The sequence below is a fragment of the Vespula vulgaris genome, chromosome 1 (assembly GCF_905475345.1).
Source record: "Vespula vulgaris chromosome 1, iyVesVulg1.1, whole genome shotgun sequence".
Taxonomy (NCBI): domain Eukaryota; kingdom Metazoa; phylum Arthropoda; class Insecta; order Hymenoptera; family Vespidae; genus Vespula; species Vespula vulgaris.
The window spans coordinates 19,254,407-19,267,249 of NC_066586.1; the positions used below are offsets into that span (position 1 = coordinate 19,254,407).

Consider the following 12,843-nt stretch of genomic DNA (forward strand, 5'->3'; position numbering starts at 1 on the left):
CCACACGACCCAAACATACGGAAGAATGGAATAATATTATACAGAGAAAGAGAGAGAAAGAGAGAGACACGTTCGTACGACAGGTATTCGAACAGAACTTGTGTTTGCCGTGTGTTAGCGTTTAGCAATGAGGAAAGAATCAGTGCCACGGCTGGCCTACTTTTCACAATAGTTCTCTCTCTCTCTCTCTCTCTCTCTTTCTCTTCCTCATTCTCGTTCTGTTGCAAGGATCACGATTATTTCGTCCTCGAATTCGTTGGTACGATCTCGCGAAGCGGTAACCTTAGAGAGACACCATAGAAATTCGCCATAATCTTTCCTTTCTTCCTTCCTTCCTTCCTTCCTCTTGAAACGAAACGAGGAAAATATCCGTGGAATCTCTTTTTTCTCGAACATTGGCGCAACGAGTTTAAAGAAAATTTTCTCGTTCGCGCGCGCGGTTAAGAATATTCGAAGCGGCTTTGTCTTACGTCAAAGGCATAATAGCGAACGATGTCTGACGTTGAACAATGCTTCTTCTTCTTCTTCTTCTTCTTCTTCTACTCCTCCTCCTCCCACTTCTACTTCTACTTCTTCTCCTTCTCCTTCTCCTTCATGGACGTTGCTTGGAAGCTGATGTATTCATAGTCTATCCAGAATAGATGACTGTGAAAAATCGCTTCGCGGACGTTTACCGGGAGAAATGGAAGAGACGGCGGAATAACGAGGTCGACTGGAAGAGCGACTGGAGAACGAGAGAGACAGAGAGAGAGAGAGAGAGGGATAGGCACCTTTCCCTCTTTTCGAGATTTATGCAAATAAAAGCAGATTTCCGCATCGGAAACGCGCGTCGATATAAAGCATCGTTGTCGACTTAAAAACGATTCCCTTTCTATCTCTGTCTAACTATCTTTGTCGTCTTCTATCTTTTTCTCTTCCTTTCTCGCTCTCATTCGTTCGCAGTCACCGTTAATCATTATATAATATTTCGCGCTGGAACGGAACTCCCGGGGTACGCCGTTTGATCGTCCAAAGCCAATTAGTTATCCTTTTATTTATTTCCTTTTTTCGCCCACCCTCTCTCTCTCTCTCTCTCTTTCCTTCTTTCTCTCATTCCCTTTAAATCGAAAACTGAAAAGAGTTCCATTCGTTTTCATGTAACTCGAGCATCGTAAGAGCTCGGCTCGCTTTTATATTATATTTTAATCTTTGGGTACTTTGATTCCCGATAAAATTTATTATTCATCGAGTGGTTTATCCATTAATAGAAAGTTCGAGTACTCGGTATCATTATAATTATAATTCTCCTCGTTTAATAGTTCATTATTATGAAAGTTTTCTCATGTATTATTTGCGATCTATAAATTTATATCAAAAGATATAGACGATGTCGTAAATTAATTCCTTTAACTACCAACGTCACGATGGAATTGACAATAGAAATTAGAAAGCTCGTCCGCCATGTTCGAGACGAAAACACGGTATAATCGTTTGCCACTTGGCGACGTATTTCTCGGTCGATTATATTTTTTTATTCGTCGATTTAATTATCGTTTATATCAACGCGAAATTATCGACGAACGATCGATTATCTTATCGTTTCTGTTTTACGGACCGAAATACAAAGGTCCGCAAACGTACGACGTACCTCCTGTCTTAAACGCGCGAGATAACGTTGGCAGAGAAAAAAAGATCGAATTTAAAGAATTAAAAGCGTAAGCAAAGTGGTGGAGGATATATCGCTCGACGGTCGCGAACCGTTGACTCGGTAAGCGAGCGCCAAATTGAACCGGTCAGGGATATAGTTTGCAAAAGGCAAACCGTGTATGGTGCGTGGCGAAGCGCACAAAGAGAGACAAACCTCGGAGTGCTCCACCATCGGACTCTCTCTCTCCCTCTCCCTCTCTTGACATTGAAAGAGAGAGAGAGAGAGAGAAAAAAGGATTAAAGGACCCGCCGCTTTACGTCTTTGTTTCCAGCAACGGCCGTGCGAGCATTACGGTACACCGAGTAGAACAACTCGACTCATTGTGCGATACTAATTGCACGACGGTCTCGGCTTATTTATTTACTCGATTCTCTCTACCAGCGGAATACTTTTTCTACGAAGCGAGACGATTTCTACCAAGCAAAACTTTCACCGTCCGATTCTAAAGAAAAGGAGGAAGATAACAGTACAAGGAGAAGGAGGAGGAGGAGGAGGAGGAAGAAAGAAGAACGAAGGAACGATTTGCTCGGGTTTTACTAAAAATGAATTACAAATCGAGTTCGAAGTTTCGGTTACTCGTTTTAACTCTCTGCGCCTGTTTGACCGTAAACGTAATGAACTAATCGATAGAGTCACACTCCTCTTGTTATTCTTTTCTCTTCGATATAGAAAAGAGAGAGAGAGAGAGAGAGAGAGAGAGAGAGAGAGAGAGAGAGAGAGAGAGAGAGAGAGAGAGAGAGAGAGAGAGAGAGAGAGAGAGAGAGAAAGGAAAATGTCAAACTGAACGTGAAAAAAAAAGAGAAAGAAAAAGAAAAAATGAGTCGTATCCGTATGATCGCGAAGAGTATATAAATAGAAAGTTTGCGAACGAATGGCGACGTAATGGAAGACGTAGCGAATATATGTATATCTCGATCGAGAAGATAAGAAGGAGAAGGAAAAAAAAGAAGAAGAAGAAGAGTAAAGGCAATCAACGTATATCATCGTTCGTAGTTCACACATTCGAATTGCTAAGGAGAAACACGATGATTGGCACGAGTCTCTTCTCGTTCGTCCTACCAATTATCCGAAGCGGCATTCCGAGAGCGGCCGTGCTATCGATCGGATCCGTTCTCGCTCGAGTTCTCTTCCTTTCCGAAGGGATCATCGGCCGTACCACCCTCCTCGTTCGTCTCCTCTCTCGTCCTCGCCCTCCCTCGCGACTCCTCCTCCCCGTCGTCTCCCCTTTCCCGGCACGAGTTTCTCCTCCTCGTCGATCTACGCGAAGCGAGCATCGACCGACTGACTCTCGCTCGTGCTTCTCTACCAGCCAAAAAGCCAGCAGCAGCCCTCGGTGGCGACGACTATTCCCTTTTCTCTTCGACTTTGACGCTTTCCTCGGACTTTTCGTTCTACTACGAAACGACGAAGAAAAAAAGAAGAGAGAGAGAGAGAGAGAGTGATTCTAAACGAATCGAGTCACGAACCTCCTCGACTTTCTTCGACGACGCACGAGAGTCTGTTATTTTTGCAATTACAATTAAACAATAAAGATCGCTATAGTTTCGTCCGAAAATCGATAGGTGTTAGTTATCGTAGAGTTAAGCAATACGATTCTTTCGAATCTACCGATGGAGAAACGAAATTCGTGCGACGCGTTTTGTACTCGAAAACGTGGCAACTCGAAGCCTCGAACCGCTCTTCGAACGCAAACGGATATGGTCTGGCTCGTGTTTTGGTTATTGAACTTTCTAGCGATCGCAGCGTGCGCGGTACACGGACGCACACATATACACGTACCACACAAGCTCGTTCGTTGGTTCGTTCGTTCGTTCGTTCGTTCGCTCGCTCGCTCATTCGCGTAGCAACGCGTTTCAGCCGCAACAGCAATCGTCCACGATCCGCGAAAAACGTCGAGCGAATTCCATGCTCCTCGTTCGTAACGCTATCGTCGATTCGCGATGCGTCTAGTGTATATTCGCGTGGCCATTCGATTCCGTGACCGAACGAAGATGGTTATGAAGCGAATGGGAGAAAATTCGAACGGGCCGAAATAAACGAGACGAGAATTATATTCGGTTGTTTCGGACGATTAAAAAAAAAAAAAAAAAGAGGGAAAATCTATAGATAAAGATTAATCGAGTAAAACTCTGATCGTTTCATACGTTGTTCTATTTTAGCCAAGACACCCAGGGAGTAACGCTACGGATCGTAAAGAATAACAAACACTCGGATTTATCCTCGACGAAATATATCTAAATCAAATAGAAAGGGCCAGCACACCGAGATTATATTCGTTTAATTACTCGCGAATAGCGGATACATGTACACATATAAAAGTCTGGAAACGATAAATATTTTTCGTACGTACAGAGGTCACGACATAAACTATATAAATCTCGAGCGAGCAGTTAGATTTTTTCTGGACGAATTATCTCTCGCGAACGCTTCGTGGGTAATGCAATTTAAACGACGAAACGTGAGAGAGAGAAAGAGAGACGCTAGAATCTTTCGAGTTCCAGGCCGCTTCGCGTGAAAGTGGCCTCTCGTAGTCGCGAGGGAACACACGTGTACAATCGTGAGCGCAACGATTTCTCCTCGGTACACGCACATTCTTTCACGATCCATCGATACGTATACGGTCGGTTCTGCACTCGTGTGTTCCTTGGCTAACACCCAGTCTGCTCTCTTAGCTCTCAATTCGCTCCTCGAGTCCTCTCCTTTATTCCATTCTATCGTGCTATAGTATTTTATTTCGATCGTTTCATTTCTCTTATATATTTTCATCTCATAAATAGAATTAGCATTATCGTAGAATATTCAACTACGTTTATGTGCCTACTATGCGTCATCGATCTTTTTAGTCGCACGCGAGATAGACAGATAAATAGATAGAGATAGAGACAGAGAGAGAGAGAGAAAGAGAAAATATAGAAGAAAGTCGAACGAAGAAAGGAAAGGAAAGGATTATGGAACACGAAGGATTTCAAAATGGATATATTCTTTAGGAGACTTTGTACGCTTAGCGAGCCGCTTCTTCGTCCTTTAAAAAGGAAGAACCTACTACGGCTTTGATCATAAATCACGAGCGGTACCACGGTCACGCGTCGACCTTATCGAACGATCCATCGATCCTCGTCGCGTGCATCGCGCGAAAAGATATTATTTGCGAATTTAACGAACGATCGACGTCTACCTTTCGATCTTTCTTCGGACTTAACGCTTAATCGATATATTAAACGAGTCTTGGATTTATCGAGAAAATTGGAAAATTAAATCGTTCGACTGTTACCGTAAATCGCCTACGATTTCGTACTTGCTTATCGAACGGGATACGTAAACTAATCTATCTATCTATCTCTCTCTCTCTTTCTCGAAAGGAGACGTAACGATTTATGTGAACTTGTACATGTATATACGTGTGTTTCTACGTATATAGTCGACGTAATGAATCGATAAACGGTTGGCAGCAGACTGAGAGAGTTTCCTGTGGTCTCGTCCACGCACGGATTCTCGCTTCTTGGAGCACGGCAAAGAGAGAGACAGAGAGAGAGAGAGAGAGGGAGGGTGGGAGGGAGGGAAAGCGAGAGCGTACTAGTAATAAGGTTACTGGAACGCCTCGCGATTAATTTGCTTGCAAATAGCTACGCTTTGCGAATAATTATATAGCGAACTACCACTGCTATCGTTACTACTATATACACGCGCTCAGACACACACACACACACACATCTTTCCCTCTCCTTTCAATGCTTTTGAAATATACCTTACCTTGTCTCACGTAACTTTCCTTTAATCCTACTACAAGCGGCCCTTTCTCGATAATCGAAATACGTCGAACGAAGTAGACGTATCTATTAATCGTGAAAAATATCAGAAAGAAAATATTTGCTACGGGAGTGGATAAAAATGTTCGACGGAGATCGAACGGATGATTCACTTGGTTGTATGTTAAACGCGTACGTTAAAACGCACGAATAGAACAAACTGCCTACGGCTGTCACGACCAAATTGCAGCAGCGTCGTCGTCGTCGTCGTCGTCGTCGACACAAGCAAATTCGATTCGATTCGATCCGATTCGATTCTGATTTTCGGAGCGAAAGGTTCGAATTAACTTTGTCTAATTGCTAGAGATTATTCGTTTACGAGGAGGACTTCTCGCGGAATAGAAGTATTTCGTTAACGATTTAGATAATCGTCTTAATTAACGACGATTCGTTTTTCTTTCACTTTCTTTTTTTTTTCTTGAAATCATTAACAAAGGTCGGACAAACGATGAGTCATTTTAAACGACACGTCTCTCTCTGTCCGTCCGTCCGTCTGTATGTCTCTCTCTTCCGTCCATGCTCGTTCGAGTTTCCACGCTTGAACCTCGTCCAGAAAAGTTTTCTAGACGGTAGAGAAGGTAGCCGCCCAGTCGAGACGCGCGAACCGTCGTTAAATCCGCTTGGAAACTTCCGAAGGGAAGAGATCTAGGCAAAAAGGGTGACTACGAAATTGCAAAAGGGGACGGGAACGAACTGAAAAGAGAAGAAGAAGAATTAACGCGTTGTAATCGAAAGAGAAAGAGCAAAGCGGAAGAGAGAGAGAGAGAGAAATTACGAGAAGAGATAGGAGATGTAAAAAATAATTTCCTAGAAAAGTTAAATTTCACGCGACGACAACGACGCGCGTATGTATGTGTGTGTGTGTGACTCAACGCAACGTATAAACGAATCTTATCTCTCTTCGTCGAAACGAAATACTCGAGTGCTCGATAATGAATCGGTCGGTATCATAAATTCCTAACATAACTCAAATATAAAGAAGATCTCGAGAGTTGGAAAAGTCTAACGCGCGCATAAGCCAAAGAAAGATAAAACGTAATCGTTTCCTTTGCTCGATAGATCTCCAATAGGTTGCTATTGCGCGTCTATTCTCCTTCTTCTAGTACGTTTAACCTTCCTATAGAAATTTTTAGCAAAAAGATTCCCCTTCGTCTCTACGTAAGCGAGAACGTGTACCTTATATACATATACGTATATACGTCTGTCGCGAGCAACACGAACGAATATATATATATATATATATATATATATATATATATATATATATATATATATCGAAATCGACGACTTCGGTGCACGGTCCCTTGAGAGAGAAACGGAAGAATCGAAACCGACGTTGCTCGAGCATGACAAAAGCGCAAAGAAGTCTTTGTTTGCAAACAGCAGCGCGGAACAAGCGCGGACCGAAGTCGTCGAGCGAAACAATCGCTGACGAAGAAGACGACGAAAATGACGTTATTTCGTTCTCTTCTTCTTCTTCTTCTTTCCTCTTTTTTTCTTATTTTCTTTTTTTTTTATCTTATTTTCCTTTTCCATATCGTTTTCAACGAAACGTCAAAGATTGCGGCCCGATCATTGCGCGAAGCGTGTCGTTGACCAATAACATGGCAGCACCTTTTAACGCGATAAGATCGTACGAGTCTCGTCGAAACGACGTGAATAACGTCGACAACGACGACGACTGGACCAAAGCAAAGTACCAAACTGAATAATTCAACGGTCTCGATCAAGGAAACCGATTACCGTTAGATTATTAATAGACGAGAAATAATTAATCGTTTCTGTACGAATACGAAATTTAAGACAGATGGAAAGCGCGAGAGAGAGAGGGAGGGAGGGGAGGGAGGCAGCGAAGCTATCCTTCCTCTTTGAATAAAATATGAATTTACCAAGAAGATAGACTTACGCACAAATACGATACAACGAGCGCGAAAAGCAGACGTCGTAAAGCTCGGTTTACTTTCGTCGATCTTTATCCAAACGAATCTCTTTCTATCGAGGCGAATCGAAGGAATTAACGATCGATACAAAATCGTACGTCGTCCCGACGATGATATTCGTAGATAAAATATTTTTAACGAGGAAGAACACGATCGATGCAAGATACATATACCTACAAGCATTAACCTATGAATTTGCGGCAAACTATCTTACTACTAATCTTATCGCGCGTCGATAAAGCCGTGGAAATAATATCGTAATGAAGCTTATTAAGACGTTGCACTTTTACGAAACTTTCTATCTTTTCCTTTCTCGAGATGTATCGCGTAGTTGTCGTCGTCGTCGTCGTCGTCGTAACACGTATGACGACGGATCAAACGAGTGCAACTCTCGACGAGAAGTCGAGACGTACTTACTCGCGTTCGAGCTAGACGATCCGACACACGGCTTCGACCTTCGCCAAGTTTCCGTCGCGCCACGCCACGCCGTCGTGACGTAAGATCATGACGATGACTGCTAACTTTCGGAGTAAGTACGTACGTCGTACATATGTTGTACGTACGTACGTACGCATGTAACGAGCGTAGTCTCGAAATATTCTCTCTCTTACTCCTCGAAAAACGAAAACGACTACGACGGATCGATACGAAGGAAGAACGCAACTTGGACGGTTCGACGAATCAACGAAACGCAATAATATCTCGGAAATATAGATTACTCTCGATCAGACGATGACGCTTCAACAGGACAGACTTTCTCTCTTCGGAATCGTATACGATATAAGATTTTTCTAATAAGCCAGATACGTGTACGAGAAGAACTCGTGGAGAGAAAAAAGAAAAGAAGAAAGCAAGAGCAACGCTTCTTTTTTTTTTTTTTCATCTCCGACGCGTCTCGACGGTTTTGTTTTTCTTCCTTCCTTCCTTCTTTCTTTCTTTTTTTTCGGACTTTCACGGAGTCGAGAGCGATCGCGTTGGAAGTTCGGCGAGCTAGCGAGAAAGAAAAGAAAAGAAAAGAAAAGAAAAGAGGAAAAAAGGAAAGTCGAGCCACGCTTCGAGTCGCGCGCGCGAGTTTGCTGGGAGAGAAAAAAAGAAAAAAAATAAATAAATAAATAAATAAAGAAAGAAAAAAAAGAACGACAGGACGAGCTCGCATATATATATAACAAAAAAAAAAGAGAGAGAGAGAGAACCGCGAGAGCGAACGCGACCGAGATGGTAAAAGAGCGAGAGAGCGACGGAGAGAAAGAGAGAGACGTAATACGAGAACGTAAACACGACGAAGGGATCGTCGAATCGAACGCGTAACCTCGACGACAAATAACAAGATGGCAGCCGATCGAGCGATAAACTCTCTCTCGCTCTTCGACTCTTTCTCTCGCCGTTTGTTTCGCACCCGCCAAGACTTTTTCGCGAACGACGTCGGAGCGTTCCTTTTTTTTCCTCTTCTCTCTCGCTTTCTTTTTTGTTTCTTTTCTTTCCTTTCGTTTTTTTCGCAAACGCGCATGAAAGAGATAACTCATCGGAGTACTCACATAAACCGCGAATCTCCTCTTAGTTTGGTCGTAGAAATCCTTCGGCGATCCTCTGGTCGGTCTCCTTCGTCGATAGTTGCGGTAAATCCAATAAATAATAATCCACAATGAAGGGCGAGGAAGGATGTACACACTGATATATATGTATATATATCGATATCAAGCCGATAATAACTCTCACTTATTCATTTCTTCGATATTCACACGAGTCGTATTGTCGTCGCGCGAACTTAACGCGCGCGAGTAAGCCTCTTTATTTTTTTGCCTTCCTTCTTTACTATTTTCCCATCGATCGACACTTATTCCAAGGGCACACTTGCGTGGCGCGCGCGCTGGCTCTCTCTCGAAGCAACACTTTTCGATCGGCGCACCCACTCGCGGCACAAACCACGGGCGAAGAGGAGAACGGAAACGGAAAAACGGAGAGGACGAAGAGAAAGAGAGAAATAGAGAGATAGAGATAGAGAGAAAGAGAGAGAGAGAGAGAGAGAGAGAGAGAGAGAGAAGAAAGGGGGGGAAAAAAGGAGACAGAGTTCTCTCAACGAGATAGAGGAATCGAAGTATTTGAAACGGCCATTGCACGGGCCGTCGCCTTTTTCGTCGTTAACACACTGGTAGAGCACAAAACACAATCAGCACCGATCTCACCACTATATCTGTGTACGTGTATATATATATATATGCGCGCGTGTATGTATGTATGTATGTATATATATATATATAATCCTCTTTCTTCCTTCTTCCTCGATATTACTTCTTCGTCGATTATCCTCTCTCCTTTTTATTTTCCCAAAGACGATAGGAGCGAAAACGAGGCGCGTTCCAACTCGGCCGTGTCGCGGGCCAGCCAGCAGCTCTCGTAGATATATACTTGTCCCTGCTTCCTCTCTCGTTTTCGTCGACGAACTTCAGGACGGTGCGCTCCTGTAAAACGTAAACGATCAAATGATACACTGCTCGTAAGAGAACACGAGGCGGCGGCGGCGAACGACGCAACGCACGACGCGACGCGAGCAACAAGACGCAACCGCTTTCGATTAGCGATCCGATATATGAGCGCGTAGTCGATAGGAGCACCGACGGAAACTGACTGACTGACTGACTGACTGACTGAGTGACTGAGTGACAATGAGATAGAAAGAGAGAGAGGGAGAAAGAGACGAGGAGCAGCATACGGTGAATCGATCGATCGAAGGCCGTCCACGGAAACGAGCAGACGCTCTAACTCGCGTAAAACGTTGTTGTACCGTCGACGGGAACGGAGACGTGGGACAGCCAAGAAGACGACGAAGACGAAGACGAGGCACGAGAAGAAGAAGTAGAAGACGGGAATAATCCTTGAGCGAAAGTCGAGAAGCGCGTCGGCCCGACGCAGCGACAGCGCGCGATGGAATTCACGGAGGCACTGACAACAAAGAGCGAGAGAGACAAGGAGGAGGAGGAGGAGGAGGAGGAGGAGAAAAAGAGGAGGAGGAGGATGACGACGACGACGACGACGACGATGAGCGGGAGAGGGCGGAGGGTGGGAGGTGGTAGCCGATCGACGGGGCCATACGAGGGGGCACGAGGACGCACGAAAACGAGCAATGCCGATGATCGAAGCGCAGCAAAAGGCCCACGGAGGGAGAGAGAGGGAGGGGGAGAGAGAGAGAGAGACGCACGCACAGAGACGTGTCTTTTTCCAACGAAATAAGTCATCCAGTAGTAGTAGACGACGACAACGGGGTGACGACGACGACGACGAGGACGACGACGACGACGAAAGGATTATATAGAGCGCAAGCGCGCGCGCGCGCTCTCTCTCTTAACGCGCTTTCGTTACGTAAAGGAAATGCGCGTCGCTCGAGTCGTCATCGTCTTCTTCGTCGCTATCACTATTCTTCTTCTTCTTCTTCTTCTTCTTTTCTTTCCATCGAATAATGTTACTCGAGATCGAGAGACACCTGTGCACTCGAGCGAAAAAAAGAGGGGAAACCGCGAGATTCGAGGCGCGCGCGAAACCGTATATTAACTCTTTCGCACCATTATCCGTTATTTACCGTAGAGACTCCGCGGTGGTATCTCCTTTTCACTCTTCTCTTTGTTTATCGTTAATTCGCGTCGTTACATCGAAGTTCCTCTCGACGACGACGACGACGACGACGACGGCGGCGGCGGCGGTAGTAACGGAGGCGGCGGAGACAGCGGCGACGGTGAGGATCATCGGCGAAAGCGCGTACGCGCTTTGATCGCGGGAAAGCTCGTGATTTCTCTTCTTTTGCTTCTTCTTTCCCCGAGTTAAAGCGTTTTCTCTTCGCTCTTTTACACTGGGCGGAACAACTCTTGAACGTCGTTGTCAAGAGAGAAAGAAAGAGAGAGATATATATATACGCGTAGAGAGATACTATTATACGCGTATAAATACACACGCAGAGAAAAAGGGAGAAAGAAAGAGAGAGAGAGAGAAAGAGAGAGAGAGAGAGAAAAAAAGAGAGAGAAAAAGAGAAAACGAGAGAGGACGGGAAGAAGGGAGAACGTGTGCGCGCGAGAGAGAGGTAAAAGGGAGAGAGAAGAGAGCACGCGCGAGAGAGAGAGAGACGGTGTGATAGGGCGGAACGATACGATCCGACTGCGACGGAGGTCCGACTCGAACTAAGCGCCGCGCGCCTCGGCGAGGCCGGCGAGCCGATAGCGGCCCTCCCTCCCTCCCTCGCTCCTTCTCCCTCTCTCTCTCTCTCTCTCCTGATCCCCACCTAGTCCGCCGTCGTCCTTCCCCCTCCACGCCGCGCTCTCCCTCCTCCTGTGCCGCTGCCGCCGCCGCCACCGCCTTCTCCTCCTCCTCCTCTTTCTCCTCCACCGGCAGTCGATCCTCTCGCTTCCACTCTTCTCGTCGAGCCGTTACGATCTCTCTCTCGCTCTCTCGCTCTTCCTCTCTCCTTCGCTTCGACCTATCCTCCCTCTCTCTCCCTCCCGCCGCCTCTTTCGCGCTTCACGTCGCCGTAGCACGCTTTTCCCAGGAAACTTTCCGGCGCGCCCGCCGTAACTCCGAGAGAGGAATTTATCTGGCAGCACCGCGACGAATTCGCGGATCTCTCCTCTCGCGATTCTTGCGCCTTCTTTTGCGAGATAAGTAACGAAAATGAATGAAAAAAATGGACGAAGGAAGGAAGGAAGGAAGGAACGAACGCAAACGTTCACGGGTACGATACACTCTTTAAGTACTTATTTACGCGCGTGACCCTGAAAGTTCTCGAGTCGTGCGTTTGTCCCGCCTATACCTTCGCTTATATACGTCGTAACGCGCATATAGACACATATGTGTGTGTGTGTGTGTGTGTGTGTGTACGTATGCGATATATACCTATATGTACGAACGTATATACCTCTACCTACTACTTGTTGTTCGTCGCCTGAAATTCTACGTAAAAGTAATAGCGTTTGCGGTCTTCCGCGTCGAAAATACGATCGTGAACCGGTGGCACGAGCTCGTGTTTTTTCGCCTCGTTAGTTCACCTCTTTCTTTCTCTATATCTCCCCTGTTTGCCGTATAACACGCCGTGTAATAACGTATCTCCGCCCGGTAACGTCTCGTTTTAAACCGCACTGTAATTATACGCGTCCTCTCCTCCGCCGAATCGCTTTTACGAATTACTTTTTTTTGCTTTTTCCTCTAGTCCTCTTTTCTTCGAACGAATAAGATCCTCGAGAAAAGGAGCGAAGAAGGTAACACGAAGGAAGAGAGAGAGAGAGAGAGAGAGAGAGAGAGAGAGAGAGAGAGAGAGGGAGAGGTCGGTGTCGGGTGTCGTCTTTTCGGACGAACGCGTCTCACGACGTAGTTAACCCGAGAATAACTCGATGCCAATTATCGACTTGTCGAAGGTAGTACCTTTTTGTAT

The 12,843-nt window shown here is 45.4% G+C and overlaps 1 protein-coding gene across 8 annotated transcripts in view; it reads right to left on the bottom strand.

Moving 5' to 3' along the window:
- The window catches only part of LOC127070393 (mucin-5AC-like), a 183,238-nt gene extending 171,628 nt beyond the window's left edge, over positions 1-11,610 (bottom strand). For 4 of the 8 annotated variants that reach the window (XM_051008349.1, XM_051008340.1, XM_051008286.1 and 1 more), the window contains exons 1-2: positions 11,008-11,609; positions 8,969-9,892 (exon numbers count right to left, since the gene is read on the bottom strand). The gene's annotated coding sequence lies outside the window, so the exon portion shown is untranslated. Of the gene's footprint in view, positions 1-8,968; positions 9,893-10,215; positions 10,958-10,990 lie in introns of those variants that run through there. The other 4 variants (XM_051008324.1, XM_051008315.1, XM_051008306.1 and 1 more) reach the window with 3 other exon arrangements.
- Positions 11,611-12,843: the final 1,233 nt, after the last annotated feature.